This window comes from Phaseolus vulgaris, chromosome 4 (assembly GCF_000499845.2).
Source record: "Phaseolus vulgaris cultivar G19833 chromosome 4, P. vulgaris v2.0, whole genome shotgun sequence".
NCBI lineage: Eukaryota > Viridiplantae > Streptophyta > Magnoliopsida > Fabales > Fabaceae > Phaseolus > Phaseolus vulgaris.
In genome coordinates, this window is record NC_023756.2 from 8,594,073 (window position 1) to 8,607,429 (window position 13,357).

Consider the following 13,357-nt stretch of genomic DNA (forward strand, 5'->3'; position numbering starts at 1 on the left):
TTGTACAGATGACATGGTGAGAGTGGAAAGCAATGGAGACAAGTTGGAGTGTGCTTGTGATTGTGACAAGAATGAGGAAGAGGGTATCCCTCCAGAAAGGTCGTTTGGTGAAAGAGTTTGAGGTGGTGTTGGTAACTACATGGTGGTGTGTTATTACAAGAGGAAGGAAACTACAGTACTGGTAGTTGAAGTAGCATTGTATTTATTGTATTTTGGAAACTTTTCTATGCATTTATTGGCCCTTTACGTACACATTTCTTTATTAGCCAACAAGAATAAAATATTTTCTGCACCATTCATTTACTTCTCTTTACAGTTGGGAAGAAGGAGAAATAGTACACTTTTTTAGAACAAAAAAAGTTACGTTATAATTTAATTATGGATTACTCGACATCATACTATTATTGATTTTTGACATAATTACTCTAAATTTTCATTGTTCAGAGTAAAAGTAATTTTAATAAAAATATATAAATTACTACAAGTAAATTATTGAGTAGAAATTAATTATATATATATATATAAAATAATTATTTACTGTATTAACTAGATTAGATACTATTTTAGACACTAAAAAAGTTATTGATATTTAAAATAGTTTTTATTAATAATAAAATTTATAATAAGCTATCATTGTTTTAGCTACCATCTATTTTAGATTTTAAAGTTAGTAACTAATTAAATACTAATTTAAAAATTATTTATTAATAATATAAACTACTTTAAATAGTCTCTAAAATAGGAATGACAATACATGATGGATCATGTGGGTCGACTCTAGGCCTCTATAAAAAGTACGGGATAAGCTCGTTAATCTAGCCTGCTGAACCACTTAGGCACACCCTGCATAATCTGCAGCCCGCACGGGCCAACTGCGGGACGGGGAGGGTTGGCCCGTTGACCCGCATAAATAAAAAAATAATTATTTTGTTTCTTCTGAAAAAAAAATCATATCTTGCTCATTATTGCAATGTGACATTTATTTTATTTTATTTTAAAAAAATGAATTTAATGTACTAAAAAATGTAATATTTTATTTTGATCATCTAAAATTAATATTAAGAGTGACATTGGATCTAGTTTTAAGTAAAGTCTTATATTTAAAATTTGTTAATAAAAAATAATATAAAGAAGAGATCTCAATAAAATACTTTTTAAAAATTAGTCATCTTTATTAAAATATTTGTAGCAAAACTTTGTTTTGATAAGATATTTTGATACATTTACATACATACAGAGAAAAAATATATGCAAAACAAAACTTTAATTATTTTTAATCAAACATTCTAACAACCATCATACTTGAATTCAATAGAAGAAATAAGTTTTTTTATAATGAATGAAATTTTAATTATTTTTAAAAAGATATTTTCCTTATACAGGCTAGCCCATGGGCTACCTCTTATGCGGGACGGGACAGTAAAATGAGGTCGCATTCCTTGCGCGGGACAACCAACTCAACCTGCATTTTACGGGCCAAACATAGGACGCGTCTATGCGGGGCAGGTCAATCTGCATTGTCATCTCTACTCTAAAATAATATATAATTTAGTCAATATAATAACTAATTATTTTTTTTTAAAGTTGACTTTTATTTAATGTATTTAATGTTTTTGTTGTAATGAATTATGCTCATAATAAATATTAGATTAAATTACTTCGTAATCCTTTCAATTACTTGACTATTTTATATTTTTTTTTTCCTTTAGCAAGTTTTGTTCAATTTTTTCATGGTAATATAATTTTTATATAAACTTTTACATTGAATCCATTATAAATGTATCTTTACAATCTAACATTCCACTTTATTTAGAGTGGAAAATGAGATAATAGACACATAACAAATAAGTACAAAATGGAAAAAGAAATGGGATATATTTTTTTTCCTTTTTTAATATTTTTTTTCATGGTAATATAATTATTATATAAACTTTTACATTGAATCCATTATAATTGTATCTTTACAATCTAACATTTCACTTTATTTAGAGTGGAAAGTGAGATAATAGACACAGAACAAATAAGTACAAAATGGAAAAAGAAATGGGATGTTAATTAGTAATTTAATTGACGTGATAATCAATACAAGAAAAAAGAGTTTTAACTTTTAGTGGAGATTAATATAATCTTAAGAATTGTTTTAATTAATGGAGGTTTTTTTAACCTTCATTAAATTCTAAAGGTTTATTTTAAAATCTTGACAAAATAATGAAGATTTTTTTTAACCTTCGTTAAATCCAAAGGTTTATTTTAAAATATCAGTAAAATAATGAAAGTTTTTTTAACCTTCGTTAAATTTCAAAGATTAGTAGAACTTCAATAAAACACTCCAGATTTTTCAAACTTCAATAAATAAATAAAATTAAATCTATTTATAAATAAATAATTAAAAACTATATAGTTTTAATATATTTTATAACTAAATTTTCTAAAATTTTGAAAGTGTAACTCTATATTACAAATATGTTTTCTAAAGTTTCAAAAATTTATTTTAAAAACTCACAAAAATAACTTTGGATAATAAGAATTTCAACAACTAATCTTGGATAATAAGTATTTCAACAGTATTTGATGGTAGTTGGTTTATATAATTCCTAGTTTTTTTTGTTACGATCTCATTCTTCAAAACGTCTGACTTATTTTATTTTAGCTTTTGATGTACATATATTTTATGTTCAATTTTGTTTTAGTTATAATTTTTAATATTTAATTCTCATAATGTTGAAATGCTTTAAATTTTAAGACCTTTATTTTAAAATGCATCCAATAATTAATTCACTGTGAAAGTGAGAATTGATAAAGTTAATTTCTCTTTGCAATATGTTTTTGCAATTTTTGAAGCCCTCGAAGCCAAGAACACACGTGACTTTGAAACCCACATCAGATAAATAATACAATTATTTAGGATATATAAAGTAGTGATAAACACCAATTGTTGCCAAGCTAGGTAACAGTGACTTGTGACCCGAGTCGGGGCAGTAAGGTGATGGAAGAAGCAATGATAGTGTCTTATTTGGTTTTTTTACTATGATGGGTTTTTTTTTTTACCAAAATGGGGTCCGTTTAAAAAAAATTACAAATTTAGACAAGTCGTGCCAATTCGGCACGACTTCATATGCAAAAGTCGTCCCAATTAGGCACGACTTCTGCCATGTCATACTAAAGTCGTGCCAACTTGGCACGACTTCTGCCCTGCCATACTGAAGTCGTGCCAACTTGGCACGATTTATGCCCTGTCATATTGAAGTCGTGCCAACTTGGCATGACTTCTGCCCTGTCATACTGAAGTCGTGCCAACTTGACACGACTTCTGCCACGTCATAATTTTTTTTTAATTTTATTGTTTATATATTGGGTAGTAAGTTATGTAATGTTAAAAATTAATTTGATACATAATTTTCTAAGAGTGTTAGTTTTAAGGAACAAAAAATTGGATAATTGTGTATGGATCATGTTTGAATTGAATGAATAAATACATAGATAAAGAAAATGAATGTTCTAAGAGTGTTATGAATGAATAAATACATAGATAAAGAAAATGAGGAAATTAATAATCAAACTTGAATTGAATTTTATTATTAAGAAAATGAATGTTCTAATAGTGTTATGAATGAATAAATACATAGATAAAGAAAATGAGGAAATTAATAATCAAACTTGAATTGAATTTTATTATTAAGCTTGTCTGTGCGGACAATTATGACGTGGCAGAAGTCGTGCCAAGTTGGCACGACTTTAGTTTGACATGGTAGAAGTCGTGTCTAATTGAGATGACTTCTGCATATGAAGTCGTACTGAATTGGCACGACTTGCCTAAATTTGTAATTTTTTTTAAACGGACCCCATTTTGGTAAAAACAAAAAAAAAACCCATCATGGTCAAAAAACCGTCTTATTTAGTGTTTCTTCTCCTTAGATATAATAAACATAAGTGTGGATGAATTATGATTCCTTGCGAGACTATCGTTGGCGGCCATTGAGCTTGCGTTGGAGAGTAGTATGTCTATGGTGGAAGAAAGAAGTCAGGATGATCACTAGAGATGGTGGAAGATGAGGTTGAGGTTATTTCAGACGGCAAATCAATTTACGGAAATTTTAAAACTCATAATATTTTACAAAGGTTCTTAAACTCATGGTATTTAACGGAGGTTTTAAAACTCATGGTATTTTACAGTGGTTTTTAAATCTATAGTATTTTATAGAGATTTTAAATTCATGATATTTAACAGAGGTTTTTAAACCTATAATAATAATAATAATATTAATAATAATATATTATTATTGTTATTATAATAATAGGTCTACTGAAAAGTTAGTCACATAACACAAGTTGTTCATGCAAATGCAAAGATGAATAAAAGTAGAAAGTAATGAGCTTTATTAAATGTGCAGTGTAAATATTACCGACAATTTGTGGTATTAGTTGTACATTCACACTCCATACAGATATAGCAATCTTATTATATGCTTCACTCTCCAACCTTACCTGCCAATTTAATTATTGTGAACAGTACTGATAATGACACAACATTTAACACGGTTACTATGTTATATAATATAGGTATAACAGTTACCCTTTTTCTGATGAATAACCTTTGTTAGGTTAAGTCGTTATTTGAGTTTATGTTTTTCCGAAAAAAATTCTTTTGTCTAATCAAATATGGGACAATTTTATATACTTACTTTTAAAATGTGAAATGGATTGGAATAAAGGAAAACTTTAAAATATTTATTACTTTTTTAGTTTTAGATTTATTAATTTTACTTACCAAAAATCTACTCAATATTCATTCATGGTGTTTTTACTTGGTGGAAATGCAAATTTCATCCAACATGTTATTTTAGTTGAAAAGAATTGATTAATTTATGGACAACTGCACTTAACGAGATATTTTTGTTTAATGAAATTCTCCTAAATAAAAACAGGTGCTTTCTTTTTTTTATCTAACATAGTACTGATTTAAAACATTATTCATTAAAAGAATCATTTTTGTAAAAAAAAATAAAATTGTTTGTTCTTCTCACAATTGGCTTATGAACTATATATGCACAAATCTTAATACACAACTATAAAAACGTTTCTGTACATTTTGGATGTTTGTTCGTGTTTTTGTACTTGGTGTTCATCCTCTTCAAAGTTTTTATATAGTTTTTGGTATATTAACCATTAAAACTAAGCATTATTCTTTATTCCATAGTCGTTCGATACTCAATACAAAAAAAATTCTCATTAATTTTGCACATCTTTGACATGTGAGCCATTTCGATAAATAAATATTTTATCAAAATTAAAATGACTAGATAAATTTCCTTTAAAGAACCATTCTAAAATTGAAATAAAATAGTAAACATATTTTCGCCACGAGTTCACTATTTTGATATGTTGATCCGTTTAGATCCGTTTCGCATAATTTGTACGAGTCAAAGACAGAACGAGTCAACCTGCAAGTCCGCATAATAATAAAAAGGGTGTTTTTTTCTGCATCCTCTCAAATCTCTTATTGCACTCCATTAATTTCAGAAATCAAATTCTAAAAGTCAAAATAGTTGTTCTAGATTTTGGAAGGTAAAATAACTGTTCCATAAAGATTACTTTGAAAAAAAAAATTCTCTTCTAAATTTTCATTTTCAGAATTAAATTTTATGTAATGAAAATTAAATTTTAAAATTAATGAGGAAAAAAAATTTAATTTTTATGTGAACTGGTTCACAGATCCACGTTTCATCTCTTGTGTGATTGAACCATTTTATGACTGTAATAATATCTCTCAAAAAGCAACACAAAACAAACCCTTTGAATGCTGATGGGTTGAATCTCGAAAAGTTGGTCCATAAAAAATAGTAACCGAATTGGATATTAAAATTTAGGCTGATTCTCTCTGCACCATATCAATTCAAACCTGCACCCAACACACTCACATGAAATGTTCATTTTATTCTTAATAATTTTAAATTTTTGCCTTCTGGATATTCATATCCGTAAGTCAAATTACAAAGTTCCAGATATACAAATCCATAACTAATATGTCACTTCCAAATTTCACCATCCGAAAGCTTATTTGGACAACATAAATGACCTTCCGGATATCAAGATCCGTAAGCAAACATAAATGAGTTTCGAATCTCAATCCTCAGCACCATTTATAGTACACCATCCTGGATACAAAAATCCAGAACTTATAACTCACTTCCAGATATGACCATCCGAAAGCTTAAATGAAATATGAAAATAACCTTCTGGATTTCGAAATCCGAAATGTATAAAAATGACTTTCGGATATTGAAATCCATAAGCAAATGTGTGAAAAAGGGTAGAATGGAATTTTAAAATTTTTGTTGGGTGCGAGTCAAAATTGATTGGGTGCAAGAAGCAATTGCCTAAAATTTATCAATATAGACTGAGGTGAGTAGGCCTACTGGACCAATTTAATGCTAAACAAAATCCTTTCAATATCATTTACATTCATTTATTTATTCATCTAAGTTTTTACTTTACTTTATAAAATTAACTTATTATGAAAATTTATTTTCAAATATATTTTAGGAATTTTTATTAACTTGTGGATTTGAGTTAACGTCTTTAAATACGAATTTTGAATTTTTTTCTTTAAATAAGAGTTTTGAATTTTGAGTTAACAAACACTGCATAAAACATAAAACGAGACAGGCATGTTTTTTCAATTTGTCCATAGAAGTCGAGTCAACTCATTCAAATCTTATTCATAATAAAACATATTAATGTATAAGAAAGTTATTAAATAAAGACTAGTTTTAAAAGATAAAAATAATTACTTGTTATATTTATTAAATTAAATATTATTTTTAAAATTAAAATATTTTTTATTGTTGATAAATAATTTTAAATTTAGTATCTAATTAGTTACCAAAATTTAACTCTCAATTTTAAAATATAATTAGTTAGTAGTTAAAACTTTTGTAATTAATTAAATATTAATTTATAAATTATTTATTAATAATATAAAATACTTTAGATATCAATATTTTTTATAATTTTAAAATAATATCTAATTTAATTAATATAGTAATTAATTATTTTATACTTTTAAAATTAATTTTTATTTAATTATATTTTTGTCCATGGCTAGAGTAACTCAACTACTCCCCCTTAGTTTCTAACCACACACTCCCCTCATTTCCTTTTTCATTTCGAAGTTAAGTATAAGAAAATAAGGTGAATGATAATTAGTTGGTATAAGAGAAACTAAATAAACACAAAATCAAAGGAAAACGATAAGGGTCTAATAGTTTACATCATTGAAGCTCTATTGTATAATTTTTAATAGTTAAAACTTGAAAATAGAAAAAATAATTTGAATTTTTTTTAATGAAAGATAATACTCTTTTATGTAAAAGAAAATAAAAAAAATATTATTGTATGTCGGGAAAGTTTCACATCAATTAGAGCTTAGACCAATAACTTTTTTTTTTCTTTTAACTCACTACAACACCTTTTAACGACAATTAGTGTAGCAAATACGTGACAGATAAAAGAGAACTTGTCCTTTTTCATTATTTAGACTAAAAAAATGGAATTAGTTTTAACTTATTTATATATTTTTTCCAAATTTTTTTATGTAGAAATTCGTTCAAATAGATTCACTTCATAAAAATAAAGAATAAATAAGTATTGAAATGAAAAGATTGATAAAAATATGTGACTAATAGAATAAAAATAGGCTAATAAATTTTACTACTTTTAAAAATGTATCTCTCTTAAATCTTCATCACCAAATATTATTTATTTCCATCATCATCCACTTTATTCAATGTGAGAAGAGAAATCATATATCAACATAATCTTATTTCAGTTCTTACTTTTTTTTGTTGTAAAAGAGACACAATACTCTCTTACTAATATATACCAAAATCTTTTCTTTTTCTCTCCTTACTTTAGTATTTAGGAGGAAAGTTAAGAAAGGAAAAAATTATTTCTCTTTTAAGTTTCTCTCAATAGTTTTATTTCCTTAATAAGAAGGTGTGATTATTTTGTCCTTAAATTTTAAGAAAAATGTATCATATTTTTTTTCTTTAATAAAATTATATTATTACCTATTATAAGTTTTGTTCTCTTTTCAGATATTGGAAGTAATGGTTAAGATCCGATATAAGTAAAATAAAAACAATATTTTAGTTATTTGATTTAGATGAAGGTGTGATAAAGTAAAATAGTTTTATTTTTATATTCTTGAAAATAAATGATAAAATTATTAAGTGAAGAACAATTTAGTTAGATTTAACCAATGGAAGAATCTTAATTCACTTTATATTCACTGAATTTGGTTAAGAGAAGGAAATCGAGTGCATTGTCTAACTAATCGACATTAACAAAATAAAGTCTTCCACAAAATTACATCCTAAATTTGAATAAGAAAAAAATAGCAATTATTTATTATTTGGCTTTTGATCTAAATTGTAATCAATTATAAAATAATCAAATCTAATTCAAATATGTATTAAGTATCCGACTTATTAATGAGTACTTATGTTTATGGCAGTTGATTATGGGAGCTTAATCTTTGTCATTAGAGTTAGACCGTCTGCGTTTTTTTTTCTTTTCTTATTGATGAATAGATTCAATGGTTGGTTTGTATGAGAATGATCTTATGAGATATTTACTTAGTATATTAAGTGACTTTCTCTGGGTTAAGTTATGAGTGTTTTGTATAGACATATGAATATGTCTACTTAGAGTGATTAAGGTTGTCATTATGTATAAGGGTTGAACCACTCCTAAAATAACTCATATTTATTCATTTTTTATTATCGATAAAAAAATAGAGTTAGACATGAATTTAATTGCATCCATTTAAATTTGTACTTTATGTAAATTTGTCTAAAAAAAGTGTGTTTATACAGTTCATGTTAGGAAAAAAATAACAAACTTAGGATTATCTTTAGTGATTTTGATTAAGCATTTTTTACGATAAAGTATAAAACATAAAAAAGTATATAACAAATTTAAATCGTATCTGTTATATAATATTGTATATTAAATTGATGGGTGGTGCTTTGATTGAAATTAATGCAGGGTATTAAATTGATGGGTGATGCTTTGATTCAATGTGACATGAAAAAGGGAAGATTAAGTGTGACTATTAAAGAAGATGAATGGTGTTATTTAACCTTCGACTTCAACTTCTAAGCACGACCCTTCAAGTTTGCAAGAACTGTGTGAAGTGAAGAAGAAGATAATAGACAAGTGGCATATGATAATCAATAAGAACACTGCGCATGAATAATTTAAGGAACTTTTTTTTTTAAAATTAAAAATATATATATGAAACAAGTTAAAAAGTAAATAATTTTTTTTAATGTTGCATACTATACATGCTTTATCTTAGTGAAATATTTTTAATGTATTTATTGTTAATATTCTTTATATTATTATTTATTATTTATTATATAAATTATTAAAGTTAATATTAATAATTTACAAATCGAACCATGTCTACTAAAAGTACATGAGAGAATATACTAAAATTTATATATTTTTTATTTTCTTTCACTTTATGTTACTCAAAATAATATTTATATATTCTTTCACTTTATTCGCTACACAATTTACCGAGTTTTCTATTAACAATTTTCTCTCTCTCATTATTTTGGATACTTTTGCTAATATTTTAGTCTCCATGAGAAGTTAACTTGTACAATATACTATAAATAAATGCTTAAAAAAGTGTTTTTTTTGGTACTCAACTGATATATATATATATATATATATATATATATATATATATATATATATATATGGAAGGAAGTGATCAATGTAACATCTAATTTTGTATGTTTTGCTTAGAGTTTTTGAAAATTTTTCTAATATACATCAATAAAGCTTATAGAAACAATATAAATATTTACAATTCATAACTCAAAATAAATTCTAATGTCTTTCGGGCTCTCATGAACTTGTATGATCATTTGTTCGTGAGTCATCGCATTTTAAACACAACAAAAAAAGTAAGGTAAACTGGTAAAAAATAAAATTTTATAATATACACAATTAAACCAAAAGAGAAAACCAAATTTATGGATCAATTTCTTAATTATTAAATCTTTTTCAAATCCTAATATAAAAATCACATAGATCTCACATGGATCTACACATCTAGGATATTCAACAAACAAAATAACAATTGACGTCTTCCGGAAGACCCGTATTAAGTAAGTCCTACCAGAGACTAACACCTGATCCAAATATTACCAGCGAAACCAACAAAAAGGATCAGGATAAGTTCAATACAACTCAAGTCGTGCATATCATATGTCACGGTGTGCATGAACTCCCCCATCAGCTTCTCACCACTTGATATCTTAGTCTATGTGACTTAGATCATCAGTGAAGCTCAAAGATATTTGTTACCACGTAGGCATCAATACTTAATACACAAACAAACATTAGTCCATACATTATCCCAAATGTATGAATTCAATTCCATACAATTTTCATCATACAATATCATTCAAGATGCAATTCACGATACTTAAAATCTTATTTAACATAAAAAAATAACACTTAAATACTAAACCATCAAAATCTCATATTTTTACAAGTTTAAACAATATATAAACAAACAACATCCATGCAAGATAAATTGAACATTGAGACCACGTCCCCTCCACATCCAGATCTTCTAGCATTATTAAAAATTAAAGTTAGCTTCCCTTACCTGAAATTCCACTGATGAAAATTCTACTTCAAACAGGGGACCACTCCAACATTTAGGAACCTAGAGCAAGTTATCCCAATATTACCAAATTTTAGTATGAGCTCAATCCAGTAGAGAGAAACAATTTTCTCAACTGACCCCACTAAGATTGATAACTAAATCATTGAGAAAAACATAGAATAAAAGATCTTTAGAGTAAAAATGAACTTACTCTATTTGAAAATTTGATCGAGTAGAAATGTACCCTAACTCCTTATCTATAACATGACGTGATTAGATTTTAAAATAGATAAAGTATGGGAGAGAAATTAAAGAAAGAAGGGAGAGATAACGAGTGAGAAAAAAAAAGGAATGACTGAAAATTCCTTATCCTCTAACTTAGAAATGATTAATTTATGGCACATGTATAATTTAGAGGAAAATTAATAATATTTAAAAATTAGATGGGTTAAAAAAATTAAATTAAAAATAGTTAATAAACATTCATTATGAATTCTTAAAATTACAAAAAATTTAAGGTGAGTTTTCAATTATGAACTATAATTAAATCTAAGATGTAAAAGTTGTTAGGATGGTAAAATGGACTGGAATTGGAATTGATCAATTGACAAAGTTAGGTGTTTCAACTCTTAGATTGCCAATATGATTGGTCATGGTGCATGGTGGACAAGTTCTTTTACATTTTGTAAAAATATTATAAAAGAAAATAACTCCTCTCTTTGTGAAAATAAAAAACTTATTTGTTTTAGTACATAAAATAAGTCTTTTGTTTGGTTACAAAAATAGAAAGAAACACATTTAAACATTAGGATAATAGTACGCAAAATAGGAATGTTTGGATATACACTATAAAAAAGTTATTAAATAACAACTAATTTAAAGATAAAAAATAATAAATTATCATATTAATTAAGTTAAATATCATAATAATGATTAATATAAAAACTTTTATAAAAAAATTAAGTTAAATATTATTTTATAAATTAAAAGACTATTGATATATTATTAACAAAAAAATTATAAAGTTATTTTTAAATTAATATCTAATATTAGTTATCAAAATTTTAATTACTTTAAATTTTAAATTAATATTTAATTAAATTAGTGATTAATTTATAATTTAAAATAATTACTTGGTAGTTAATATTAGATATAATTTAAAAATTATTTTAAAATTTTTAATTATCAATAAAAAATATTTTAGATATTAATAATTTTTAAGTTTATAAAATAATATATAATTTAATTAATAATAATTAATTATTTTTATTTTGAAATTAATTATTATGTAATAATTTTTTTAGTGATAAAATAGAAATACGAGTATTCGACATACTAGAAGATAAGTTAAACTTTATCTTAGACTATCTCCAGAGGTGGTTACGTAATGAGTTTCTTATATTAGAAATGATTCCTTGTGTTTCTTAAAATGGTGTAAGAGTGTGGGACCACAAAAAATACTATGAAAACCACAAAAAATTTTAAAAAAATTATTGGAAAGAGTCTTATTAGAGATGCACTTAGAAGCTTAGATTAATTAGTTATTACTTAGCTTCTTGGGTTGTCAATAAATCACACAAAAATATATAAAAACCAAATGTTTTGTAGTATTGAGTGTTTTAAGAATTGGATTTTGCTAAGATTTTTATTTGGGTGAGTTTTTTCAGCTGACTAATCAAAGTTTCAACCTATCATTTCAATCTTCAAAGATAACGTGATTATTTTATATATATATATATATATATCCTTGTCATATTAGTATCTATCTCTGGTTATAGACACTTTAAATCCTTTAAAAGATTCTTATTGTGAAGAAGAATATATACAATAATAAAAAAAACGCATAATAAAAGAGAGAAGTTAATTTTGTAATATTATACAAAAATATTTAAAGTGTCGCATCTGCACGTACATATTTTCTATACATTATCTTATTTTAATGTAATAATTTGTCTCTTCTAATTTACTTGACAACATATTTTTTTTATATTCATTGTGAGTTTTACGTATTAGTGGTGGTATTAAGCTTAGTTACTATGAAAAGTTTTATTTTGCCTATTCTGTAGTGAAATAAGTTAAGATAAACATTCGATAACTTTTTGTATCCAAAAAACTCAATCCAATATCTTATTTAAAGAAAGACTCGACTCTACTCAAACCAATGACATTGATATAATATTATTTTAATTATACATGGCAAACTTTTTTATGTTCTATGAAAAATGAATATTAGAAATTAATGTTAAAGGAATGTATTTTTAAGAAAATGCAATGTTATTAAATACAATGTTCTGCCTTATTAAATGGACGTATCTGTGTCGGACACACGTATCGGTGTCGACACTCGTACGACACTCATAAGACACTTATCAGTGAAGTGTTCAATTCAAAAAATATTTGTTGGATTTTTGAAAATTCTAGCACGGTTCTAACACAATTTTAAAAGGTATAAATACAATAATTTTCTAAAAACTCAAATTTATTGTATAAATTTTTATTATGATTATAAAAATAAGGAACAAATTCTTTTGAACCAGTCATGAAAAATATTTTCCTGCTCCCAAAAGAATCTAAAACATACTTTTACACATAAATATTTATTTTCAATTTATATAATTTAAAATTATATAATATATAGATCCGTGTTCTCCTGTCCTACATTTTAGA